This window comes from Dipodomys merriami, unplaced genomic scaffold (genome assembly GCF_024711535.1).
Source record: "Dipodomys merriami isolate MVZ:Mamm:240054 unplaced genomic scaffold, mDipMer1.0.p SCAF_16, whole genome shotgun sequence".
NCBI classification, from domain to species: Eukaryota; Metazoa; Chordata; class Mammalia; order Rodentia; family Heteromyidae; genus Dipodomys; species Dipodomys merriami.
In genome coordinates, this window is record NW_027202937.1 from 14,230,245 (window position 1) to 14,241,776 (window position 11,532).

General features: G+C 38.9%; 1 pseudogene; it reads right to left on the minus strand.

Moving 5' to 3' along the window:
* Window positions 1-6,100: 6,100 nt before the first annotated feature.
* Window positions 6,101-7,064, minus strand: LOC138827657 (vomeronasal type-1 receptor 94-like; annotated as a pseudogene).
* Window positions 7,065-11,532: the final 4,468 nt, after the last annotated feature.

An 11,532-nucleotide genomic window follows, 5' to 3' on the forward strand; every position in this document is an offset into this window, starting at 1 on the left:
ATTTAACATATTCAAATCAGTGACAGAATTGAATCTGATGGTCCTTTAGAATTTCTTCCTGTTTTTTAAAATTTCATTCTATTATATTCCCATCAGACATTTCCACAGACCTTGACTGATGTCTTACCTACTTCCCCCACCTCTTCCACCCCAGATGATGATCAAATCCGGTTGCTTTAACATTTTCAATGTCTTGGAAATTTACACAGTATCTTTTGTTAATTATTCCTTTTACTTTCATTTTGGTGAGTACAACAGCTCAGGGATTATGTTTTGCTTCAAAGTTTTATCTTTGATACCTATACTTTAACATTTTCATGTTTCAATATCTCAAATGACTTGATGGTTTTAACTGCTGATAAGTATTCAGTGGATTTTGGGCCTCAGTATTAGGTCAAGCTGTGTAACCTTTTCAGCTGTGATATAGCACTTAAAACTGAATCAGCCAATAGAGTCTCTGGTCATCAAATGGGATATAATGGCACTGGCTCCAGCTGGGATGAGCGCCCTAGAGGAACTGTTGGTTGCTGCCTGAGGGTCATTAGGAGGGGTTTAGGTTCCCATTTTGTGCCTATCAGGACCTCTGAGAGAAGCCTGAATCATTTCTGGATTTATTGATATTTATCAAGGTAGATAAGTTATTGTATACTGTTATGAGAGCTGGTTTTGCATTAGCAATACCCAATATTGACTGCATATAGTTAAGTCAGGTGGGAATTTATTGGTTTGAAATGGTAGTATTCAAATAGGGTGTCATGATGGCATTTTACAGTTGCTGCATGACTTGAGAAGAAAGGATGATCTCAACTAACTTTGCAAGCTACTTCATCTATGTCATTTTTCCTATAAAGTTGCAAGTTCCCCATCAGACCAAGTTCACTTTTCTTCTTCAAGCCTGGATAGGATTTAATCTTTAATATCTAAGAGCTCTAATTTCATTTGTTACCAAGAAATTATGTGAAAGAATTGATAGTTTTTACAAAACAAAATAAAATAAATGATTTGCATTTAAACTATGGAACTTTTGCATGTTTTGGAATGTCTTTTTGTCAGCTTTTCCTTTCTTCTTCCTTCTAAATATTACAGGATTGCTTAAAATTAATTTGTCCTGAAGGTTTCTCTCAGCATGGTCTTCATAGAGCCTGATTTATACTCAACTTTGGTAACAGCTATTCCCTTTCAAACCTTTCCCTGAGAACTGAAGCAATTTATCCTATGCCAGTTACTCATGGGAAAAAATAATCCATCCTACATATCAAGCATATTATGAAACATGCCACAAGATTCAAAGGCAAACAGTATCAATTACTAATCTTAAATTTTGTTTAAGAATTTAGAGATTATAATCACTGAAATTTTAGTCAGAGATTTTAATCCATTAAACCTCCTGCAATCAATATATATTAATAGTATATCTTATAGTATATCTTTTACTCTTTGATTAATGCTTTTTGGTTACCAATGAGTCCCATTTTTCCAGCTCTTTCTTTCTTTCTTTCCCCAAACTCTCAAAACTCTGAATCATATTTGGAATGAGCTTCTTAGATATGTATTAAGAAACTTGGGTTTTTTGTTTGTGAGTTGGTTGGTTTGGTTTTTTGTTTTTGGTGAGAAATGAAGAATATCAGAGGAAGGAATAGTGGCTGCTTGTCTATATTTTCTTGGGAAACTCAATAGAAAACTAGTTTTAAAGATAGGCTTTACTCCATGTGCTGGTGGCTCATGTCTATAATCCTAACTGCTCAGGAGGCTGAGATCTTAGGATGGTGGTCCAAAGCCAGCCTGGGCAGGAAAGTTCATGAGACTCTTAACTCCAATAAACCACTCAGAAAACCAGAAGTGGTACAGTGGCTCAAGTAAGTGGTAACACACTAGCCTTGAGCTGAAGAGCTAAGGGACAGAGTTCAGGCCTGTTTGGACCTACCATTCAATAATTGAGGCAAGTTAATGCCCACACTTGGCCATTTTCTCAAATAAAAATAAGATAGTTGTCCTTTGCTACATAAAATTCATGTGAGGTTCTCTTAGGTTATGGTATTCACAACTTCACAGGCCTTTTCATTAACTCCCTAATTCAAGCTGAGAACTTAACATTCAAGTTTCTAAGGGACTTTTTTTTTTTTTTTGGTTGGTTGTGGGGCTTGAACTTTGGGCCTGGGCACTGTCCCTGAGTTCTTCAGCTCAACGCGAGTGCTCTACCACTTGAGACACAGCACCACTTCCGGTTTTCTGGTGGTGATCAGAATCTCATGGACTTTGCTGCCCAGGCTGGCTTTGAACCTTGATACTCAGATCTCAGCCTCCTGAGAGCTGAGGATTACAGGCGTGAGCCACCAGCGCCTGGCCTGAGGGACATTTTTGTAGCACATATTTTGTAGTAAAATAAGGAATTGTTAGATCTACTTACCATGTTGCTGTACTGAAGACAAACTCCAGCTTAGTCCTTTCTGGTCAAGGGAGGCTTCCCAAGTCATATTTGTACCCTCAGTGTCTCTAGAGCTCTCAGAAACTAGCACTGACACTTCAGTTTTCACACTTGTCTCCCTGACAGGGAGGAGGAAACTCTGTAGAGTTTCAGTCCCTGAAGTACAACTTTTGTTCTCCCTCCACAATTACTACATTGATTGCCTCAGAAGTTGTAACAGCTTAATTGTCATTTATTTATTCTAGATAAAAAAGTGAGAAAGTATAACTTGAGAATAGGTATGGGAGGGAAAGTGAAGGAAGGGTGACGTTGCAAGAAAGAAATGCACTCATTACCTGACATAACATGGTATATAGCACCTTAAGACTACGTAATTGTAACCCCTATGTATGGTATTTTGATGATAAAAAATTAAAAATAAAAAAAAGACTTAAAGAGAAACTTCTCAAAAAAAATGAGAAAGTGAACTATAGACCACTTTTTGATATCTAAAGTTGCCCACGTCTCCAGATTTATCTTATTCCTACTAAAGTTCCAATCTGTGGGAGCCAACTATTGAGTTAGAGAGTAGGCCACTTCCATTTCTCAGCTCCTTCTGTAAGTGTATGAAATTACTGGATAATACTTGGGACTCCATTTTCTGAGGAAGTCCCAATTGTTTTTCTGGGGAGGATAAGAATCACCTAGTTCTATATATGCACATAGGCACTTCATGGACTTTGCCATATGTGGCTTTTGATTCCTTATTTAACAATAAATGGGACTTAGCAAATTAGGTGTGCCCATTTCTTCTCTCTTTTCAAAAAATCAACTCCATTACATAATTTATGTATACCAGTAATTGCCCAATCTATTAATCTACTGCCAAGAAAGACCTTTCTAGTCCCTGGTACAAAGGATTATAAATAAATGTGGACATAAAGCTGTAAATGTGGAGTCTCCATTACTTAAAGCATAAGAAAGCTTCCTCAGATGGGAATCTGCTTTGTTCTCAAACTCCATGTTGCTCCCCTCTCAGACCAATCTTTTTTATTATCCAAAGACCTTATATGAAGGACTTGCCTCTCCCAATCTTTCTATGTATCTAAAGATGGAATATGAAGGATTGAGTCCTGTCTTATTCAAGCAAAGGGTCAAGCCAAGCACCGGTGCTTGTCTGCAGGTAGATCATTTGGATCTTGGCCCCTAGGAGACAAGAGCCCCCACCCCCCAGGTGGAGCAATCCACTTGGCCTGGCCCAGGACACCACCCTGAATCCCAAGAGTTACATCTTACTGATGTAACTGTAACCCCTCTGTACAGTATTTTTACAATAAAAAATATTAAAAAGGTTGCTACACAGAAAAAGAGAGAGACAGGAAAAAAATTGTGCATTTGTTTATTTATGTCAGTGGTAGGGCATTGGGCCTGGGCACTGTCCCTGAGCTCTTTATCATCAATGCTAGCTCTCTACCACTTTGAGCCACAGCAGCACTTCCAGCTTTTGAGTGGTTAATTGGAGATAAGCCTCACATGGGAACTTTTCTGGCTTCAATGGCTTCCAACCACCATCTTCAGATCTCAGCCTCCTTAGTAGCTAGGATTACAGATGTGAGCCTCCAGCACCCAGCTACATTTGTATATTTACAGCGCATTAAATAAGTTTTCTGTCTCTTGCTCCCTATTTCTCTTTCTCTCAGAAAGGCACAGAGGAATGTTTAAAAGCAACTGACAACCCTGTTTACAAATTTGTTTTTTTTCTCACAGTGATGGATGAGCAATCCAAAATCTCCAATGTCATAGTTTGCGTTCCTATTTTAGAATTTTACTTTTTTATAATGCAATGTACGTTATATAAATGTGTGCTTATATACATGCACATGTGTGAAACATTTTGAGATCTCTATTACATCAGAAAAATGATGGAATTATTTTATAATACATTTATGTATCAAAACATCATTTAGTTGCATATACTTAATGTTAAGGTTAGTTATATTTAAGGTTATTTTATTGATTGATTTATTGCTTGTACCAGGCTTGAACTGAGGGTTGTAAGCTCTTTCTCAGTGACTTTTTTCCCCTCATAGCTGGTACTTTTTCACTTGACTCAGGCCACCAACCCAGCTTTTTGCTGGTTAATTGGAAATATTCTCACAGACTTTTTTGCCTAAGTCTGATTGCCTTCTGCAAATCTTAATATCTGGGCATTCTGAAGTGCGAGGATGTATAGATATGAGCCACCATTGCTCAGAACTGCTTTTTTAATTTTTTTAATTGAAAGACAAACAAACCACCAAAAAACAAGGAACATAAACAGTGCTGGATAAAAAAGTCAGCTAATTTTGCTTAATCTCTTATTCTCATACATATTGCCTACCCACAAAATTTCTTACAGAGACATTTAGATTTCCAGAGACCAGTGCTGGGCCTATTGCTCTTGCTTCCTCTAGAAAGTTTCCAAACTCAGAAGCTCAGGAGATGACTTTGGAACAAATAGAATTTTGGCTTCCAATCCATCAACTGCTTTCTACACCACCAAGTCTTAGCTCACAGAAACCTTTTTTCTGCTTCAAACTCATTTGTGATCAGGTAGTGATCTATAGCCAGCAGAAGGGCATAGCTTTAATAAAACACAGCTGAAGAGATTTTGTACACCTTCTAGATGAACCTGAGATGTAATGGACTGTGGTCTCCCCAGAGCATGGGTGAGCTGAGATCCCTCCTGTGGATGCCTGAGGCAGTGGGAGTTTCCTGAACTTCCACTTTCTCTGGTCTCCATGGGAAATCAGAGAAATGTTCACTTTGGTTTCAGCAATCACAACACACTCCTGCTTTCGGGAGTGGAGGTACATTTGTGCCATGAATCCAGCCAACATTTGCATCCATGAAAGGGTGAATACTCAGGATTGTGACTGGAGCAAAGACCTGGAGTTGTTCCTGTGCAGGCCATGTCATGAGTGACTTGAAGTGGAAGCTGTGTTCTCCAAAGGTGCAGTCTCTTGGCCTGTGAAATTTATAGTAGAGCTATCAATGCCAGAGATGCCCCAGCTATACATTGGAGCACCATCTGGAGCATTGTTTTCAAAACCAAGATAGAATCCTTTGTAAAAGAATAGTTTCTCCCTGTATGTATTCCTAGATATTTCCTGACCATTATGGTCTTGAATGTGTTTCTAATTGGCATACAGTGTTTCTCATGATCAATTTCCTTAATGCTTTTGAAACCAAACATCATCTGATTTTCTGTGCAGATCTAAGTGACATCTCGGTCCTTCATCTTTCTTTTGATCCTTAGAAAGCTACTGGTACATACTTACAAGGTAATAAATAACTTCCTTAAGATTGTAAACACTAAAGTTTATTTGGTCTAACATTAATTCAAGGTGATTGGTTAATCAAAAGTTGGGGTTTGAGGGAAAATACACTATGTATTTGAAGGAGCAGAAGTATTTTCTTCCCAGGCAAGAAACTACAGGATGAGAATAAGAAGAAAATAAGGATCTGTCTGGCCAAGATTCTAGAATCTCTGAATCAATCTTAGATTTTTCAGAACCAGACTTCTTAAAAATAAAAGAAATCTATGAAAATAAAGCCTTATTTTCATGATTTCATAGTATGGTAGCATAAAGAAATTTGGAATGTATTACACCTCTGGCTCATTGAGGAATCAATGTAAAGTAATTTTTGTACTTCTCAGTGAACTTTCCAGTATTTAGCAACCTGTGCATCCCTCATGATCAATATGAAGGGGCTGAGACCAGCATACCTAAGACCTAGAAACACCTTGATATTTAGTACTGTGCAGTCATGTGTCATGATAGAACCTATATAAATTGTGGAAATGAAATCTGCCCAATTAAAAAAAAAGAAAACAGGTCAAGAGAATGAGAGTACTATGAATGGCTCTGATTTCTGGGCTGGAATTGTGTGTGAACCTGGAGTTATGAAGGTAGAGGACTCGCTTATGCTGTTTATACAGATGAAAAGCCATGTACCCACTGCTCCAGCCCATGAGACTCTGAAAGATCACATCCCAAAGAGTCAAGAGGGAGAGGAAAAGCAACCTAACCACATGCTTAGATTGATGCATATGACAATAACCAACACGTATTTCAATTCTGGAGCTGTTCATGCTATTGAGGAACAAATAGGAGCTTATCAGAGAGTTCAAGACCCAAAACAAGAGGAGATAGGGAAGAACTTGCCATGTAGTCTGTGGTTTGAGCTTTCTGCACTGGGTGGTTCTGGGGCTGATAGTGATGACCTGGACCATGGTGAGGAGACAGGTGGTACAGATGGAAAGGCCTCGAGGTAATTTTTCCGTATAAATCACAGTTTTGCAACTAACATCACCTAGGAAGTTTATGAAACAAAGATCTGTGGTTAATATACCTCTGGCCCCTATGCTACAAATGATAAGTGTATTTGAAAAAAACAGGTGAATGTGGATAAGGTATATGAGTTTCTTTTTTTCAGGACCCATAATGACAGTATATACATGTTTCACAAGTACAAGGAAGTTTCCTAAAATTCCAGGACCAGTAAGCATATAGAAGATTATCCTTTGAATGAGGTTACTCCAAATCATCTGATTCATGTACAGGACCAGGAAAAGCCTTTTGAGAAGTACAACCAAGTAAAGATGACATATTTCAGGTCTATTGATTTTCCCTGTTTATATAGTAAAGTAATGGTTTATGAAGTATGTAAATGTACAAGGTCATTTCCTCGAAGATGCCTAATTTTCTTTCTTTACTCATTTCCTCCCTTATTTCCTCATTTCCTTCATTTGTTCTCTTTCTTGTTTACTTTTTATCTTCTTTCCCTCACATCTTTCCTCTTTTTCTTCCTTCCCTCCTCCCTCCTTCTCTCTATCCCTTCCTCCCTCCCTGCCTCCATCCCTGCCTCACTCCCTGCCTCCCTTCCTTCCTTCCTTCCTTCCTTCCTTCCTTCCTTCCTTCCTTCCTTCCTTCCTTCCTTCCTTCCTTCCTTCCTCTTTTTCTCTTCCACTCTATCTGTCTGTCTCTCAGGTCCTGGGTGCTGTCTTTGAACTTTTTATCTCAATCAAGGCTACCACTCTACCAATTGAAGCACAGCTGCACTTCCACCTTTTTTATTTTTGGTGGTTTACTGGAGATAAGTGTCCCATGGACTTTTATGCCTTGACTGTTCTGGAACTGTGATCCTCTGATCTAAATTTCCTAAGTAGCTGGAATTACAGTCATGAGGTATCAGTGTCTAGCACTTTCTTCCTTTCTTGATTCCTGGGACCTGGGGATTCATGATGACTACAATTTAGACACAGATTACATGCATCCACCTGTTTGTCCTTCTTTGTATTCCTCATGTCCAAATTTTCTATGATCATTTTCTTTTTCCACAGGAGGTAAGCAAAAGCAATAAATACATGCAGTCAATTTCCAATATGTACACATTTCACTTCTCATACCCAATACATACAATCATTATGGTGGATTTTTTTCTTTTGCTTCTTCTTCTTTTTTTTTTAATCCGGTGTGTTTCTCCTGGGTGTGTTCCTGAGCCTGTTTGTGTTCAAACTTAGTATTCTACCAATTGAGTAACAACACTAATTCAGGTTTTAGAGTAGTTAATTGGTGATAAGAGTGTCAGGGGGACTCTTTTACCTGGGCTGGCTTTGTGTGTGCCTACTATGATCCTCAGATCTCAACCTCTACAGTAGCTAGGATTACAGGCATGAGCCACCAGCACCTGTCATTAGTAGTTTTGTTGTACTTTTCCTTCCCTGGGATCATCTGTATGATCCTGTATACATTCATCCTTCAAGTAAGCAAAGAATCCATACCCTGTAAAACAAACTACTCTAAAATCTCCTGCTGTGATTGTAAAACCACTTTATGAAGTGTTATCTTTTTCTTTTCTATGTATTCTGTATTATATTAAAAATGAAGATCACAACATAAATTTATGTTGCTTTTATTCTTCAAAATTATAAAAGCTTCCCATGTCAACCCAAATTTAGTCCCCAACAATTTTCTTGTTTATCAAATTTATTTGTGCAACATACAAGATCATTCCCCACTTCCTATGACAGTTAACATATAGACACTTTGCCAAAAGAATATGAATGTGTCACCATGGTGAACTTTTTCCCAACCAGTAACCTTCTTAGCACAATGCTGGCTATCGGTCAGAAATCAGCTTGGACTTTTGACTCTTAGTAATACCTGACCCCACCAGGCTGTATTCCCTGGCTGGATGGTTGTCTGCCAGCTGCCATCATCCTCCCCTGCATAGAACTCCTTGGAGGTGTGGCTTTTGAGTCTATTTACATATGCTCCCTAACATAATCTCCTGCTATGAAGAGCTTGAAAACCCGCTTACAAATAAATTATAAACTGAGGCAAATGATTCAAAATTTGACAATAAACTCAGCTCAGCAACGTATCAGCTAAACAGTTTGTGAAGGTATTTGGGTTCCCTTATGTTTCATTAAGGATGTTAAAAACTGAGTGGCCTGGAGAAGTCAATGCACTTTGATTTCAGTTTCAGTGTCTCCTCACAGGTAGAGATGAGGTGAACATACAGGTTTCTGCAGATACAGGGAATGACCGGGACTATCCTTAAGACACTCATAAATCAGAGTTAATTTTTACTTGCAATATCTCTGGTATTGCTATGGCTAATATTTTGCTTTAGAAAAATATACCTGTTGGTTCTCTGACATATCAGTAATAGTCTTTGGAATAAAGAAAGAGTATTTTCTTGTCTTGATGAATGTCACAAGTGTGCTGGAAAAGCCATACACCTATATCTACTCTAAAAACTGTTTAGGAGAGACATTGATATGTATATTTCATTAATATTTTAAAAAGGTTCTTATCTCCTTCTAACTCAAAGGCTTCTTTTTTTTTTTTTTGTCTTTTCTTTTTTTGTCATGCCCATTGTGGGCTTGAACTCTGGGCCTGGGCACTGTCCCTCAGCTCTTCAGCTTAAGGCTAGAGCTCTACCACTTGAGCCACAGAACCACTTCTGGTTTTCTGAGTGGTTTATTGGAGATGAGAGTCTCAAGGTCTTTCCTGCTTGTGCTGGCTTTGAACTGCGATCCTCAGATCTCAGCCTCCTGAGCTAGAATTACAGGCCTGAGTCACTGGACCCAAGTCAAGGACTTCTTGTAGAGAGAAAAACAGAGGTTACTGGAATTAATAGGTCTTCTGCTACCTGGGTTCTGTTTGATATTTTCCTATTCTACAAATGGTCAAATGTCTCAGACCCTTCTCTCTCACCACCTGCCTCTGACCAGCTCTGCCTCCACAACTTCCCTTGTAACACCAAAGGCAGCCGCAAACTATAGTGCTGGATCACTTATCTACATAGTCTCTGCAGCTGCATCATGGTGGATATTGTGATTAAGCAGTAAGAGTCAGGCTGTATTTATTCTTCATGAGTCCCAGTGCTCATAAACAACTCCATTGTTGTCAAGATGTCACTGTCTTGAGTTTTATCTTCACCAGGGAAAAGTGCTCCTTCTGCACCTCTCCATCCCTGAGGCACAATTCTGCTGTCTTCTTTCTACTCTGTAATTTGCTGAGGCTAGAAACTTGGGGAGTGAATTATAGTGAATGTGCAATAATGAGGAGTTATGATGATGATGAAGAGTTCCCTAAATGGTCCAAGTTTCTTAAACTTGGTTTTCCCCTTATCACATATCCTCCATTTATCACCAAAGCCAAGAAGTAATGTTAAAGAAACTTCTGAGAATCCACAGAGATCACTTTCTGAATATTTTCTGAGTATACCTTCATTGATAGAAAAGATCATCCAATGGTACAATCTAGATCTCCTCTTGTACATATTGTCCAGGACATGACAGTTGGGGACTTATGGAGAGCTGGGATGGTGTGTGTCCTGCTTCCACTTCTGGCTGTTTGCTTGGGTCCCTTCATGTGTCTTACTGAAGTATTCACTTCTGTTTTATGCTACTTCTTAGAGGTATTTTCCCTTGAAATGTTCACTGCCAAACCAGGGTTGTATTTTTTTGTTGGTTGGTCTTGGGGCTTGAACTCAGGACTTGGACACTGTCCCTGGGCTCTTTTGCTCAAGGCTAGCACTGTACCACTTTGAGGCACAGCTCTAAGTCAGGTTTTCTGGTGGTTATTTGGAGATAGAAGTGTTACACTTTCCTCCCAGGGTAGTCTTTGAACTGTGATCATCAGCTCTCAGCATTCTGAGTGGATAGGATTAAAGTGTAAGCCACCAGCCCCAGCAAGATTGTTTTTTAGATGTTAAACTTCTGTGGTCATTGCTCATGAGAGCTGAGAGTATGTGTGTAGGCTTCTGTATGAGATTCACACCTCAGTTCTGTATCCCTAATACCATTTTCAGAAATGGTCTCTTTCTCATCGGACACCACAGAAGATCCAAGGAGAGGGAGGCAGGTAATTCTATATTCACCACAGGCAGATATGCAGATTTACCTTAAATAACACTTTCCTGAGCTCCTCTCATTGCCTAACACTTCCTGAAGTAAAGAAGTGCAGTGAAGTGAAGGGAATAAGAGACCTAACATTCAGATGACACTTGCTTTTTTAACTTATAAAACAGTTGTATGTAGGGAGTGAAGAGGAGAAAAGAGAGGAGGTTTATACTCTTACCTGAGGAATTGATAGCAGAGTCTGTGGGTTGTCCAAACTACCTGCCTTTCTGTGACAACTACTTCATGAAGATAGAGTACTTAGGCATCCTAGAATATCTCTTTGATTCATACTACCTAGTGAGTTGGAATCTGTGAACACCACGGGATGATCTTCTCCTAAAGAAACAGGAACACTTGTAGGACTTGGTCACCAAAGAGATGGTGGGTGTGGCTATGGCAATGGATCATGATCAGAATACTTTCAATCACAGAGATCTTGGCAGTGATTAGTTGATTTTGTTCTGTGGTATCTGTATGTACACTATAGGAGGATAGAGCTCTCATTTATCTATACAATGAGAAAAACACACAGAGCAACTAAACAGAAATCTGGCTTGAGTCACTAAATGTATCATAATTAATTTTCAGATTTGAATCCATATCATAACTCCTTCCAAGGAGATGAAGCTAGAACCCCATCATAGTGATATCACTCCAAAGGTATGCTGCC